Source organism: Chenopodium quinoa, unplaced genomic scaffold (genome assembly GCF_001683475.1).
Source record: "Chenopodium quinoa cultivar QQ74 unplaced genomic scaffold, ASM168347v1, whole genome shotgun sequence".
Lineage (NCBI taxonomy): Eukaryota > Viridiplantae > Streptophyta > Magnoliopsida > Caryophyllales > Amaranthaceae > Chenopodium > Chenopodium quinoa.
The window spans coordinates 4,271,831-4,286,903 of record NW_018745286.1 but is presented as its reverse complement, the minus strand read 5'-3'; the positions used below and the strand labels follow the sequence as shown (position 1 = coordinate 4,286,903).

The 15,073-nt window shown below is 38.7% G+C and overlaps 2 pseudogenes; both read right to left on the bottom strand.

Annotated features, from left to right (window-relative positions):
• Window positions 1-5,360: 5,360 nt before the first annotated feature.
• On the bottom strand, window positions 5,361-6,501 carry LOC110712026 (annotated as a pseudogene).
• Window positions 6,502-7,210: 709 nt separating this feature from the next.
• Window positions 7,211-9,002, bottom strand: LOC110712070 (annotated as a pseudogene).
• Between the last annotated feature and the right edge of the window lie 6,071 nt (window positions 9,003-15,073).

Below are 15,073 nucleotides of genomic sequence, written 5' to 3'. Positions count from 1 at the left end.
TCATCCAGGAGAGAGTATGGTCACCCAACACCAGCTTCTGGTTATGACTATTCATTTGAAAGAAAAGGAGAAGAAAAAAGGAAGACAAGAGGAGCCAAGGATAAGATGGTGGACTATAAGGAGGATCCAGACATGACTTGGTTACGAATGAAGAACTGTTTCCTGAGAGTGGCCAAAGAGGTCTTAGGGGAATAAGGGGAAGAACTTCGATGTGAAATCAGTAATTAAGAAAATAAGGGAATGCTATCAAGCCTTGGGAAAATGTAAGAGTGACAAAACCTTTGCAACGTATAAGGAGGCTAAGAGTAAGGCAAAGGCAGTTGTTCACCAAGGCAAAGTAAAGGCTTACCATGAGGTTTATGAAAAGCTCGACTCCAAGGAGGGAGAAAAGATCATTTATAAGATGGCAAAGAGAAGACATAGGGCAAGGAAGGATATTGGCATGGTAAAATGCGTCAAAGATAAGAACTAAATTGTCCTAGTACAAGAGGAGGACATCAAAGGTGGAAGGGGTACTTCGATGAATTGTTTAATGGAAGTAATGGAGTTTTGGCAGGAGATACCTCCGTGAGTGATGAAGAAATCAACATGGAGTATGTGCGGAGGAATAGGAGAGTAGAGGTGGAGAATGCAATGAGGAAGATGAAGCCTAAGAAGGCGGTTGCCCTGATGGTATATCAATAGAGGTGTAAAGGTGTTTATGGTGTAACTAGACCAATTCAAGATGAGGTTCCATGGTGTATGTTGTTTGCAGATGATATCGTTTTGGTGGATGAAACTAAAGGTGGGGTTAACGCGAAGTTGGTGCAATGGAGGCAAAGGTTAGAATCTAGAGGATTTAAGCTAAGTCGGAGTAAGACTGAATATTTGGTATGACGCTTTCATGAGTGAATGTTTTAAGTATCTAGGCAGGAAAAATGGTGACATTGATCAAGAGGTGGCCCACGGGATTAAGTTGTGGTGGCTTAAATTGAGAGCAGCCACTGGAATGTTATGTGACCGAAGCATCCCCTTACAGTTGAAGTGGAAATTCTACAGGACTGCCATAAAGCCAGTGTTGCTTAGTGTTGGGCTTCTAAGAATGAGCACATTAAAAAGATGGAGGTTATCGAAATGCGCATGTTAAGGTGGATGTGCGGGAACACTCTAAGAGATAAAATCTAAAATAAAGTTATTTGCAAGAAAGTAAGGGTAAGGGTGGCAGGCATTGCAGACACACTAAGGGAAAATCGTTTGCGTTGGTTTAGGCATGTAAGACGGTGACCCGAGGGTGCACCGGTTTGAAGAGTGGAAGAGTTGGAACATGAAGGGCTTAAACGAGGGAGAGTGAGACCGAAAATGACTTGGTTGGAAGAAATTAGGAAGGATATGAAGTATATGGATTTGAATGAGGATGAAGCATTGGATCGTAAGGGATGCAGGAAGAAGATTTATGTCGATGACTACATGGAATAATTAAATTTGGTCCATGTAGCCGACCCTACTTATGGGATTAAGGCTTAGATTGATTGATTGTTGTATTCAGGATTAGCAATTTTGCACTAGATTTTGCCAACTTAGCTTGGACCAACTACGTATAAGAATCACAAAGTAACATAAGCACATTCAAATAGGAATAAAAGCTCAACTATGTCCTTAAAAAAAGAGAAAAACCAACATTAAGAGAAGTTTCTTAAAAAATAAAACACTAGTGACGTGATCGATTAAATAAAAGAAATTGCAATGCTATGTACAACAACAATATGACCTACTTATCTAGATATACAATCAATCAACCAAAGACTGGCATACAAAGATGTTAGGTCAAAAAGACAAGATAATTATATTTCAAGATAGTCAAAGTCACTACCTGTACGAATGTCAAAAGAACTCAGATCACCAGAACCATTTCCTACATATATAGTATGTCCATCCAAATCTTCTGCAACAGATTTAATAGGTGTCTCCCTAAAATCAATTGATAACACCGGCCTTCTCTGAGATGATGTATCGTAGAGGCGAACCTATCCAGACAAAGGTGAGCATAAGCTAAAACTCGGTAAACAAATAATGCAAATAAAAGGTAAACTTGCTATTATGCTTCCCTATAATCTTCAAAATATAATTGTATCTTTAGTCACTAATTAAATATAACAGCTCTCAAATATGACAAAGAAAAAGAAGATGAAGAGAAAGAATAGAATGTTTTAATGGCTATTTGTACTTTCTGTGGAAATGGATGAAGGGAATGCTTACATCTTTCTAATGAAGCATTTTAGTGAATATGACTTATTTAACTTCCTTGCGGGCTAAGGCAGATGGGTTTTTAACAATTACTCAGTTGGAAATTCAAAAAACTGGGCTAGTTTATTATCTATTACTCCGTATTATTTTTCGAATACATCAAAACATGTTTAAAAGAAAAATTAAAATTTCTATCACGTAAGGTAACTAGAGGCAAATATCTTATTGAGTTGAATAACCATCTTAAAAAGGAAAATTTAACACTTAGATCAACTTATAAAAAAAGGCTAAAATAAGTGGATTTGATTTGCAGATTCCTGAATATGCCCAGAGATTTGATGGGTCACGTTCTGAAAGGTCCCTAATGAGAATAGGTAGTCTCCACAGGGTACAAACACTTTAAATAAATAATGGTGTATAAAAATATCCATGAAGTAATGCAGTAACCATGGCCAAGAGTAAACCACTAGTGGCTGATAGAAAGTGACACTCAGACAAGCAAAGACAGTTTCACCCATATCGTGTGCTGAGTCTATGAAAAAGTTCTTGCATCCCTAGATGGGAATTACTAAAGCTACTCTCCATCTGCTCAAATATGCACCCAAACTGATCTTAGGAAAGGATATGGAGCATTTCTCATGCATCTTTACCCAGAGTAATAGAAGTCGAGACATTTAAGACCCTAAGTCAACAAAGCGAAAACCTTTTTTGAAGAAATAGTGCGGATTGCAATCTATTTCAGCATTATTTAAATGAAATGAAACATTAAAAGATCTTAATTTTTAAATTTCTTAAGAAATATAGTTCTGAATATACAAGGCTTACCCTCCAAACACAGAGTAGCCTTCATCAGCATGTACTTTGGAGCAGCAAATCTCACTAGAACTGCACACACTCCACGTTTCTGGAGTAGCAAAAGAAACAGAACCAGTGTGTGAATCAAAATCTTCAATTCTCCTCAAGCTTGCTTTCTCTTTAGTTGTACAAGAAAGCAAGGTGCATGACCTAGTTACACATAAAACATATAGAGATTAATTTAATACCACCACAGTGACCCCACTGTATCCTTTACTAACTCTGGTCAAAATTTAAAAACCAAAAAGAAACTTTTATTTTCTGATGTCATACAAAGAGAGTTAAAATGACCTACCTTGAGGATGACTCTACCATCCGCTTTTTAAATTAATGTAATCAAGCAATCGGGTCATCTAATGGAGAAGTGTCATCACCATCATCGCAGATTGAAAAACACAACTCTCTAGTAACCGGACTCAAAACTTCAATCTGAATAGTACAATACCGTGTACACAACGCAGCAAAAACTATGAGCTTAAAACAGGATACGCATTATACCATTTACATTGGTGTTGACATGGGAAGCAAGCAACTTACTGCACCATTTTTCCTGGCAACTGCTAGCAACTGCAGCAATCAATAACAATATTTAGAAGATTTTTTAATTGAATAGATACAATGCAGTAGCATAATATGTACAAAATCAACAACTTTTCCTATGAAATTAAGGCATACGAGCATGTTAAACCAGACAAGAAAGTATATGACACGACACACCCCTGGAATACAGCTCCATCCTTCCAGATTTAATTGTCAAACTAATGATGTAATTTGAACTTATACTCTAACAGCGAAGCCCTGTTCATGTTCACATTATTTCCACTTATATAAATTAAGTGAATAGAACACACTCTAAACCCACATAGGGATAGTTAAACTACAATCCCAAACATGCACTGTGAGGCTAAAACTCCATTTCATCAAGAAATATAGCTAATGAAACAAATATACAGTCCTCAAACGCATTAAGTAGACGTTGTCAGGCAATAACACAAAAAATTAGACTTAAGCAAACACAGTACATAAACCAAAACAACAAGCTCATCACAATACACTAACTTGTTATTAGATTTTATTTTGACTGATTGTTTCAATTTAAATTCAATTGTTGTTTTTACAAATTTGCGACCTCTTTTTGGGTTTATATTTTGTGATTTTTTTTGTTTGATGTTGATGATTGATCGTTAGGTTTTATGTATACCATTCGTCCATTATATACATAAGTGGGTACCCGAAACCGAAATCGGTATCCGGTGATTCCAATTCTAAGTCCTAAATTTTAGGACCTGGTTTAACAAATTCCAATTTCAGTTCCAGATTTAGGACCCCGTCCCAACCAATTCCGGGTCCGGGTCCTAAAATTTTGACCGGTTACCCAATTTGCTCACCCCTAGTAATTATTAGTAATTTGGTCATGATCATGTGGTATTATTGTTGAATGATATAATAATAACTATATTATAAAGTCTAAATTTTCATTATTGGATATCATATTGTATACCCGATAACCGTTCCTAAAATTCGGGTACCCGAAGTTCGGGTAATGGATATCATTTTTAGTGTTATTGGTTATCGGGTATCCGAACCGATAGTGTAACAGTGCGGGAACCTGTCTCATGCTCACCCCTAATAATTACTAATCATTTAAATTATGAAGTGATTACGATATAAAGTAAGAGTTTAGATTTTGGATAAATATATTTAAGTAGGAAAAAATTGCTTATCGGATTGGATAACCGTTAATTTTAAAATGATACCCAATAACCGTACCCGATAATAAATTATCGGATCGAGTACCCGAATTGTTGTGGTTATTGAGACGAGTACCTTAATTTTTGATTCGGATTTTTGGATAATTTTGCTTAGCCCTACTTGTTAGACAATCTAATCAACATATATGTTAGTGTTAAATACTATAGTAGTATACTAGTCATTATATTTATCACTTATTTTAATTTATATGTTGAGCTAGTCTTTATTACTTTAGTGTATGTTTTTATATTATTGTATTCACTAAAAAATACGGAGTAAAATATTCCGTATAATACAATTTTATTCTTTGTAACTATTCTTATTACTACTTACGCACGTGATTTTACACTTTTCTTAATTTTTGTGAAATATTAAAAACGGACACCTAATTATGGGACGAGAGAATATAAAATTGCGTCAAATTTTTTGAAAGAAAGGGTTCATCGGAGTAACAAGAGACACTAGAGTTAGAACACTCGAGTAAGATTATTATTCATACTTTATGTTCTCAAATAAATCAGTCTCAACTTCTAAGCCATACAATAATATAGCATAAAAAACCAACTTCTCAACAAACCATACAATAAGATAACATTATTAATCCTACGATAATATACGCCTTACATTATTACTCTCACCAAACCATACAATGCAGCATAAAAAAGCAGCTTCTCTAAATGCCCAACCTCTTCTTTAACTCCAAAATAAACTCATAAACCTTGTTTTGGTCAGGAAGAGCTTTAGCCACACTTTTCCTTTGCATGCACCTCTTAGCCCATTCAATGATCTTTGGGCAAGATTCTTCAATCTTGAAGTTGGCCAATGTTTCATAGGCGTGAAACCAACTATAGAATGGGATGAAAACAACATCAACAAACCCAAATTCATTTCCTCCAAAGTAAGATTTGTTCCCTAACTCTTGCTCCAATACCTTCAAATGCTCAATGAATTCCTTCTTCGCTGCCTCTTGATCTTCGCCTTTAGCGGTCCAAACTCTCCTCCCAGTATTGTATATCTGTACAAATGTTAGTCATTTGATCAAATGTTGGACATACATCTTCATCTAACTTAACATATAAATTATTACAAATTGAACCTAGTTCAACTAGCTAGAGTACTGGTATTGAAAATCAAACTCACCATTTTATAATTAGGTAGACTTAGTAATGTCCTACTTGTTTTTTCTATTCGAATTAATAAATACTCACTTATAAATTACCATAACTACTTTTATTCGAAATCCTTTAATTATTTAATTTAAACACATTAATAATCTCCGATCAGACCGCATGACAAGAGACGGGCTAATAAAAATAAAAATAAAAAAAAGTTAAAATTCTTAAGAGTTACCTTCTTCTAAACAAAATCAGCCCAAAAACGAGCTTGAGCCCTACGATAAGGATCAGAAGGCAACAAAGTAGCTTTATCAGACCAAACTTCATCAATGTATTCAACAATTATAAGAGACTCACAAACCGGTTTATTATTATGAACAAGAATCGGTATCTTTTTATGAACCGGGTTCATCTTAAGTAGTAATTCACTCTTATTCTTCAAATCTTGTTCACTGTATTCATATTTTACTCCTTTTTCAGCTAATGCTATCCTTACTCTCATCCCAAATGGACTTGCTCAAAAATCCAACAATTGTACTACATTATCTGTTGCCATTTGTTTCTTTTTTTTTATATGGAGTAAAAGAAAGGTAGTTGTGCTCTTAATAAGGTGTTTTTGATAAAGTGGATTTGAATGGTATTTATAAAGGGTTTTGGAGAGTGAAGGAAAATTGTGGAGATCCTAGGTTGATGGATGATGATCCTACATTGTTGCATGTAAATTAGTTTTTCTTATAAAAGACAATAAAGATTTGAAACAATATTTTAATTAAATATATACTAAGTATATAAAGAGGGACAATGGTAATATAGGGGAAAAAATATAATAGTAGATTATATATCTTATAAGAAGATTTGTCAAAAAAAAAATGGATAGAAAGTTTCCCATAATATATGTTTATAAGGAATATTTAAAATATTACTTTATTTTATTTATATATGAAAGAATAATAATAATTAATGGTAAAGCTGGAAGAAAAATATTATAGGGATCGGGAATCAAATATCTCTAATTATGAAACCTTGTGGCCCGGTAAAAAAACAAGTAAGTAACTGGTAAAGAATAAAATTATATATGCTATGTATAATATAGGTATTTATCGTGCAATGGAAAAGTAACTGGTAAAGAATAAAACAGAAAAAAAAAGTTTTGTTAAATTAAGCCAACTATCTTTAGTAGTTTTCACCATTGGAAATTTTATACAGGTCATGGCATTTGTATCAAACCACATGAACTCTGTATAAAAAGCAAAGAATGAATGTAGTTATAAAACTGCCCATTCCTCTCTTTGCTCAGAAGTCATGAATGAACCAGTCATATCACTGAGCACTTTTATAATGTCATTGAAAGTCACCTTCCCATTGCCATCCGAGTCATAAACCCTGAAAATAACTGCAAACGAGACAAGAGAATTTGTTTACAATAGCTACTCACTGAAATTTGGAGCTTACACAGGTGTCATTTAACAAATTGTTATGTTGAAAGGGGCATAAATACAAGTACCACAGAAGAGTTAATAATCATTCCTTTAAAGGATTTAAAGGAGAAGAGGAAGAGAGAATCTACAAAATAATCACACATTAAGATAAGGTGATAGTCACTAATTAACTCAATGACTGATGACCTCAGATACTATAAAGCTGACAATAAATCTAACCAGATTCTCAAATACTTAACTACACATCTATAAACAAAAAGGATTTATCTTTCTTTTTACTACTTTTCTTTTACTTCCTCAGTACATTTTAATTACATCATTTGGGGTCTACAACAACTTATTTCAAAATTTGAGGTATACTAACGTGCCACAAATTCTTGGCCTCACAGAGGCAAAGTAAATAGAAGCTGGTTCCAGGAAGCAATAATGTTAATTGAGTCATTGGCTCCTAGCTCTTAATGATTTATTGTCTAAAAATTTATACAAAGGGTGCCAGATTGTCACCTCAGCCATGGGTGGAAGCCATGGTATTCACTTGGTGTCATTCTAATTATGTATAATATCTTAACGATGAAAATCACTAGTCAACTTAGAAAACCCCTATGATATGTTGGCCCCACAAAATAAAATCCTTGTTCTCAGAAAACAATATTTCAATCCATATGCAATCCTAAAGTAAACAAAAACAAGAAGGATACAGTCATACATCCCATCAGGTTTTTAAAATTAACTCAAAAAAACAAGATAGGTTGTTCTGCTAGCTATAATGTTGACCGGACCTTATTCCATTTACAAAGACTGAGATATTACTCAAGCAGCAGAACAATCAAAATTGTGAGGTAGCACTCTTACCTAGAAGATGAAGACAACAACTAATTGAGATAACCATTAGCAATCCCCAATAAACATAAATCTATCAGATCAAAATCGAAAACTTACGGGCAGCTTTCTACTCAATGCTTGCTTTGGCACTAAATGCAGATAAGAATGCAGCAAAATCCTTAAAATTTAAACCATCAACCATCTTTAGCAACCTCTGCATAAAGACACACCACGAATTCATAACATCAATTCCGCGAAAAAATCCTAATGAACAGTTAATTCATAACAGGCAACACGAGTATGATCTCAAAATCTACACACTCAATACCTGAGCTAAAGGGTTCATTGCAAACTCCGGCACAGATATAAATTCATCAGATGAAATAAAACCTTTGGCAGTCCGATCAAGTTGACAAAATCTTTGATACAAAGAAACTATCTCTTGCTGATTGACTATATTAAAACAATAGCATATATCATATTTCATTGAATCATGACAAAATTTAGCATTCTACAAAATATAAGAGAAAATCAAAATAAACCCCATACACAATTTATTGCAGTGTTCTTGAACTTCTTCAATATCATATTGGGTAAGCGTTAATGGAGCATTACCCATTTTCTTCCTTCTCAATCTGTGATGATTAATCAAGCAAAAAAATAAAAATTAAAAACAACCCACTAATTACCATCGAAAAATTCACAAAAAAATTCTAGGAAAATCATAAATTAAGCACGCCCACTAAATTATAACAATCAAATAGATGCATTGAAACATAAAAAACACCTTTCAATTGAAACCCATAAAATGAAAATCGAGATTTACCAAAACAACAATTCCTTTAGGATTGTGTTAAATGATAAATGAATATCGTTAAAGTTGAGGTAAAATGAGCTTGACCACTATTTTACAGAATTGGGACTTTCTAGAGAAGAATTGTAAATATGTAATAGAAAGCTTCAGTTATGAAGAAATTGGGAAGTGCTCTGATATTTTGTTGATTGGAAATTTTTGTGGGATGATACCAAAGTTGTTGGGAAATTCTGTGATGAAATTTATGTATAGGTAGAAATTTGTATGATAAAGTATGAGGGTGATTTACCTGGATTTCAATACAGTTGACTGAGTGTAAAGATTACAGAAACGGCTGGTACTAGTTCCGACCACCACCCTAACCGTCTAAACACCGACGCCTCCGATTGCAATCGATTGCTGCTCCAGAGTCCAGACTCATCGATTTACTTGTACCAAGGCTATGGTTTTAACCTTTAAGGGCCCACCATTTTTTTGTTTGATACGACTTATTCGAGATGATCTGATATGAACTTATTTTATCTGATTTAAATTTATGGTTTGATTTGAATAAATCAATATGTAATTTATATATTGCAATTTTTTTTTCAATATGGAATTAATCATATTTAGAGATTTAAAAATTGCACAAAAAGCGATTATGATATGAAATACCCCAAAATGTATAGCAGGCTCATACATTATTTAAATAGAATGCTCGTATATAGCAACCATAAGTCGACCACTCTAAGAGTGAGGGATAGCTCAGTTGGTAAGAGATTTCCTCCCGATTCCAGGTGATCTTAGGATCGATTCTCATCCCCGCCCTAAGTGGCGCATATGAACCAAAAAAAAAGGAAGAAGGGAAGGGTAATATTGTCCAAAGAGTGGTCAACCTTTTTTTTTGGTTCATATGAACTCCACCCCCAAACGAGGAGAGACTGACGCTGCTCCTAAGAGCCCGACCAGAAGGCCGCCTGAGTTCACCCATACGGCAGAAGGAGATACCCCTGTCTCAAGAGACTAATTCATGAACCTCATGATGAGTTTCAAAGGGGAGATCAAGAGCCTCCTTGACAAGTTAGCCAACTCCCCTAAGGGTCAGGCGGATGAAAGGCTTCGTCATGGAAAGAAAACGCCTAAGGCGTTGAAAGATCGTGTGCCTACGCCTCACCCAAAGTCACAGGCGGCGGAAAAGATCATAAATATTTCAAAGCTTCGGTTCCCTACGGGGGGACGAAAGAAGCCCATCCGGCATGTACAGCCGGATGGATAGAAAAAGACCTACTCTGATGCTCGGACTCTAATCCAAGATAAGAGAAGTCACCACAAGTCTGAGTCGGCCTCAACGTCAGCTTACCCGGACAGTTTCCGAATTGCATCTATGAAGCATTTGGAGACAAACAGAGAGAGTCAGGCGCACGAGGTTTCCGTGCGCTCTAGCCCTAACGTGATCCAACCGTTACCTTATGGGTCCCCATACATGTAGTATGGATCTCCTTACATGCAGCCACCCCTCTTTGGGGGTAAGCCGCCACACGTCCAGCCTATGGACTGGCAGCTCCGGCTGCTTAACCTTGGGGAACAGCCTATGGCGTTCTCAAGGGACATAACCGAGGCGGCACAACCGGCCAAGGTTAAGAATGTACTGGTAGGTGCCTATGATGGTACCACAAATCCGGAAGATCACCTAATGGCTTACACCAACCTGATGTATTTGCAGGGTTTGGATGATGTCGCCTGGTGCAGATGCTTCCCGGCAACGCTGAAAGGCATAGCCTAGCGGTGGTTCAGCAACTCACCTGCCGGATGCATCAATAATTTTCGAACGTTGGCCTATTGGTTTACTTCGAACTTTTCCATGTATATCCTGGCTAAAAAGACTACCCTTGATGTAGGGGCAATACAGCAGGGAGAAAAAGAGGGGCTAAGGTCCTATGTCAGGCGGTTCAATCTGATGAGAATTCAGATTCAAGGGCTGTTTGATGATGTCGACTACACAGACTTCTTCAAAGGTCTGAAAGACGGGTCTACTTTCAAGTTTGACCTGGTCCGGAAAAGGGTTTCCACCCTTTTTGCGGCACTAATGGAAGCAGAGGCTTATATACAGGCCATGGAACTTTTTGCAGTTAAAATCCCATCTAACTACAAGAAGCCTGATAAAAGAGAAAGTCGGCCCGTACAGCCGGCAAAGAAAGAAGAAAGGAAAAGAAAAGAAGTATGGGCGGCGGAACCTGCTGGTTAGCCGTTCCAAAAGTAGGGAAAGAGGTCAGACCCTTATGTTCCAAAGTACGAATTTACAAAAGACTGCGCCTCTATATTAAAGGAGGTGAAAGACCGGTTAAGACTTGAGAAGCCGGCGGCAATGAAAAGTCCTGTCAGCAGCCGGGATAAAAGCAAATATTGCCACTTTCATGAGGATGTTGGTCATGATACTGAAGGCTGTTTCAGCCTCAGGCGGCTGTTTGACAGGTTGGCTGATGAAGGGGCACTGAAATCTTATATGCCCAAGTCCAAAGAGACTCCCAGGCAGAACAAGGGATAGCCGTCCAAAGCGCCTGCTAGTAACTCTGACACAGATGAAGAAACCATCTTCACCATTGCAGGCGGTTTTGCTGGAGGAGGTCCTTCCATCCGGGGTACAAAGGATAACATCAGGAGACTGGTTAACTTAGTGGATGAGGGTCAGTCATCCCAAAACACCTTTCTGGAGGTCCTTATTTCTGAAAAGGATCGAGGCCAGGTCAGGCGGCCTCGTGATGACCCCTTGGTCATCGAATGCAAAGTAGCCAATCAGCGAGTTGGCCGGATCCTCATAGACACCGGGAGCTCGTCTGATCTTATAAGCTATCAGTGCTTGGTAAAGCTCAAGTACAAATCTAGCAGCATGCATCAAGCTTCCCACCCTTTAGTTGGTTTTGGGGGTGGAGTGGTGCATCGGGTGGGTAGGATTGACCTACCCATCCGGCTAGGAGAAAAGGGCAAAGGGCGTCATATGTTCATTAAATTCCTTGTTGTTGAGGAGCAGACAGCCTACAACCTGATCTTGGGACGTCCAACCCTTAATGTTTCCAGTTGTCATCATCCCGTCTCTCATGCTGATTAAATTTGAGAGGGATGATGGCACAGTCGGTTCCTTGAGTGGGGACCAGAAGATGGCGAGGGAGTGTTACCTCTTAGACATCAAACCAATTGCAGTCACTGCCGGTTAAAACGAGGATCTTAAACTCGACGACTGTGATCAGGCGGCACCGGCTCCAAGGGAAACCAGTAAAAAGAGGAAGGCGGACCAAATGGAACCCGTCAGAATAGAAAAACAATAGCAATCATTGTCTGGGGAGAGGTCAGACGACCTCCGACCCCAGCCGGTTAGCGAAAGTATTGATATCATTTTAGATGAAAGCCGGCCTGACAGAACCGTAAAAGTTGGAACGATTGCTTTTGAAAAATTGGGAGCCAATTTTCTCTCATTGCTAAAAGAGTTCAAGGACCTTTTAGCCTTTGAAGAGGAAGAGATGCCAGGCGTCAGCCCGGATCTAGCTATCCACAAACTTGCCGTGGATCCTAAAAAGAAGCCGGTTAGGCAAAAGAAGTGGAACCACGGTGACGAGAGATCTCAGGCGGCAGCCGCCGAGGTCAAGAAACTTCTAGATGCAGGATTCATTAGGCAATGGTACTACCCGGATTGGGTAGCAAATGTCGTCCTTGTGAAAAAGCCGAATGGCACCCGGCGGATGTGTGTAGACTACACAAATTTGAACAAAGAATGTCCAAAGGACAGTTACCCACTTCCAAAGATCGACAGCCTGGTCGACTCTACAGCCGGTCATGCTCTGATAAGTTTCATGGATGCTTACTCAGGCTTCCATAAGATTCCCCTCTGGAAGAAGGATCAGGAAAAGACGGCATTCGTCACTGATCAAGGGTTATACTGTTACACGGTGATGCCGTTTGGGTTGAAAAATGCACCTGCTACCTTCTAACGAATGATTAACACGGTCTTTTTCAATCAGATTAGGAGGAATGTAGAGGCGTACATTGATGACATGATAGTTAAATCCAAATTATAGGTGGATCATCTAGCTGACCTCCGAGAAACCTTCACCACCCTCAAGTGGCATAAAGTCATGCTTAATCCCAAAAAGTGTGTCTTTGGTGTTGAGTCTGGGAAGTTTCTTGGATTTTTGATTGATCAAAAGGGTATAGAGGCCAATCCTAATAAGGTACAGGCGGTGATTGACATGCAGTCGCCTCGTACCGTCAGAGAGGCCCAAAAGTTACCGGTTGTCTGGTGGCATTGGGGAGATTCCTCAGCCGGTCGGGTGACAAGTGCCTTTACTTCTTCCATGCAATAAAAAAGAGGTCTAGATTTGAATGGGGACAAGAGGCTGAAGTTGCATTTCAGAGACTAAAGCAACACTTGCATTCTTTACCAAGATTAGTGAGTCCCCTACCACAGGAGGCTCTCTATATGTACTTAGCAGTCTCAGATCATTCCCTAAGTGCTGTTCTCCTTGCTAAGAGAGACGACAAACAGATCCCGGTGTATTTCATCAGTCATGTGTTGAGGAATGCTGAGCTCCGGTGCCCCATGATTGAAAATTTTGGCTTGGCTTTGTATAAAGCGGTCAAGCGGCTGAAGCCTTATTTCTTGGCTCATTCGGTTACCGTTTACACAGATCAGCCACTCAAGCGGCCAATGACCACAATGGAGTCATCCGATAGAATGATCAAATGGGCCGTTGAAATTCAGAGTCTGGAAATAACTTTTGAACTAAGGCGGGTAGTGAAAGGTTAGGCATTTGCCGATTTCATTGTCGAAATGACTAGGCCGGTACAACCGGAAAATAATGATCACGTCTGGAAGTTGTTTGTAGACGGTAGCTCTACTATTAACGGTTGTGGTGCAGGCGTAATTTGTCATTCTCCTGAAGGGGATAAATATGAATACGCACTACGGTTTAAATTTCAGGCTTCAAACAATGAAGCTGAGTATGAGGCCCTGCTAGCCGGTATCCGTATGTGTAAGGCGACAGGGGCAAGGAAAGTTGACGCTTATTCTGATTCTCAACTGATTGTTAGTCAATACCATGGTGACTATGAAGCCACCCATCCGACAATGATCAAATACCTTTAGGCGGTTAAAAATGAAGCCGGGACATTTGACGAATCCAATTTAAGTCAAGTACCACGGTCTGAAAATAATCAGGCGGATGCACTTTCAAAGTTAGCCTTATCCGCCACATGTGATCGACCATGATCCCATTGGAGTACTTGACAGAAGTTCCACTTGGATGGATCCCATCCGGTCTTACCTTATAGATGGCATCTTGCCGGATGTCTCGTCAAAGGCGGCAGCTCTTAAGAAAAGGGCATTAAGATTCGTCATGTACAAAGGGGAACTCTTTCACAAGGGCTACCTACAGCCGCTACTAAAATGTGTTACCCCTGAAAAGGGAAAAGAAGTGCTAGAGGATTTGCACGCGGGATTTTGTGCATCACACATAGGCGGCAGAACTTTAGCGAAAAGAACCAGGCGGCAGGGTTATTTTTGGCCTACCCTTGAGGCAGACGCCTTAGACCTGGTGAAGAAATGTGACAAGTGTTAAAGGTTTGGCCGGCTCATACACCAGCCGGCCACTACTCTCACGACCATTTACAGTCCGGTTCCATTTACAAAATGGGGCATGGATATCTTGGGTCCTTATACGCCTGTTGCAGGCGGACGAAGATACATCTTGGTTGCTGTAGATTACTTCACCAAATGGGTTGAGGCAGAGGCGGTTGAAGGCATAAAAACGAAGGATGTCATCTCCTTTATTTGGAGGAACATTATTACCCGGTTTGGGGTACCCATATCAATGGTCTTTGACAATGGCCCTCAATTTGAAACGCTTGTACTCAAGAGTTGGTTGGGGGATAAAGGAATCTCACATTATTTTGCATCCGTAGGCCACCTTCAGGCAAACGGACAAGTTGAAGCTTTCAACAAGCTTATCTCAGGCGGCATCAAGAAAAAAGTGGAGAAAGATGGCGGTCTTTGGGCAGAGGAATTACCTCACATTCTATGGGCC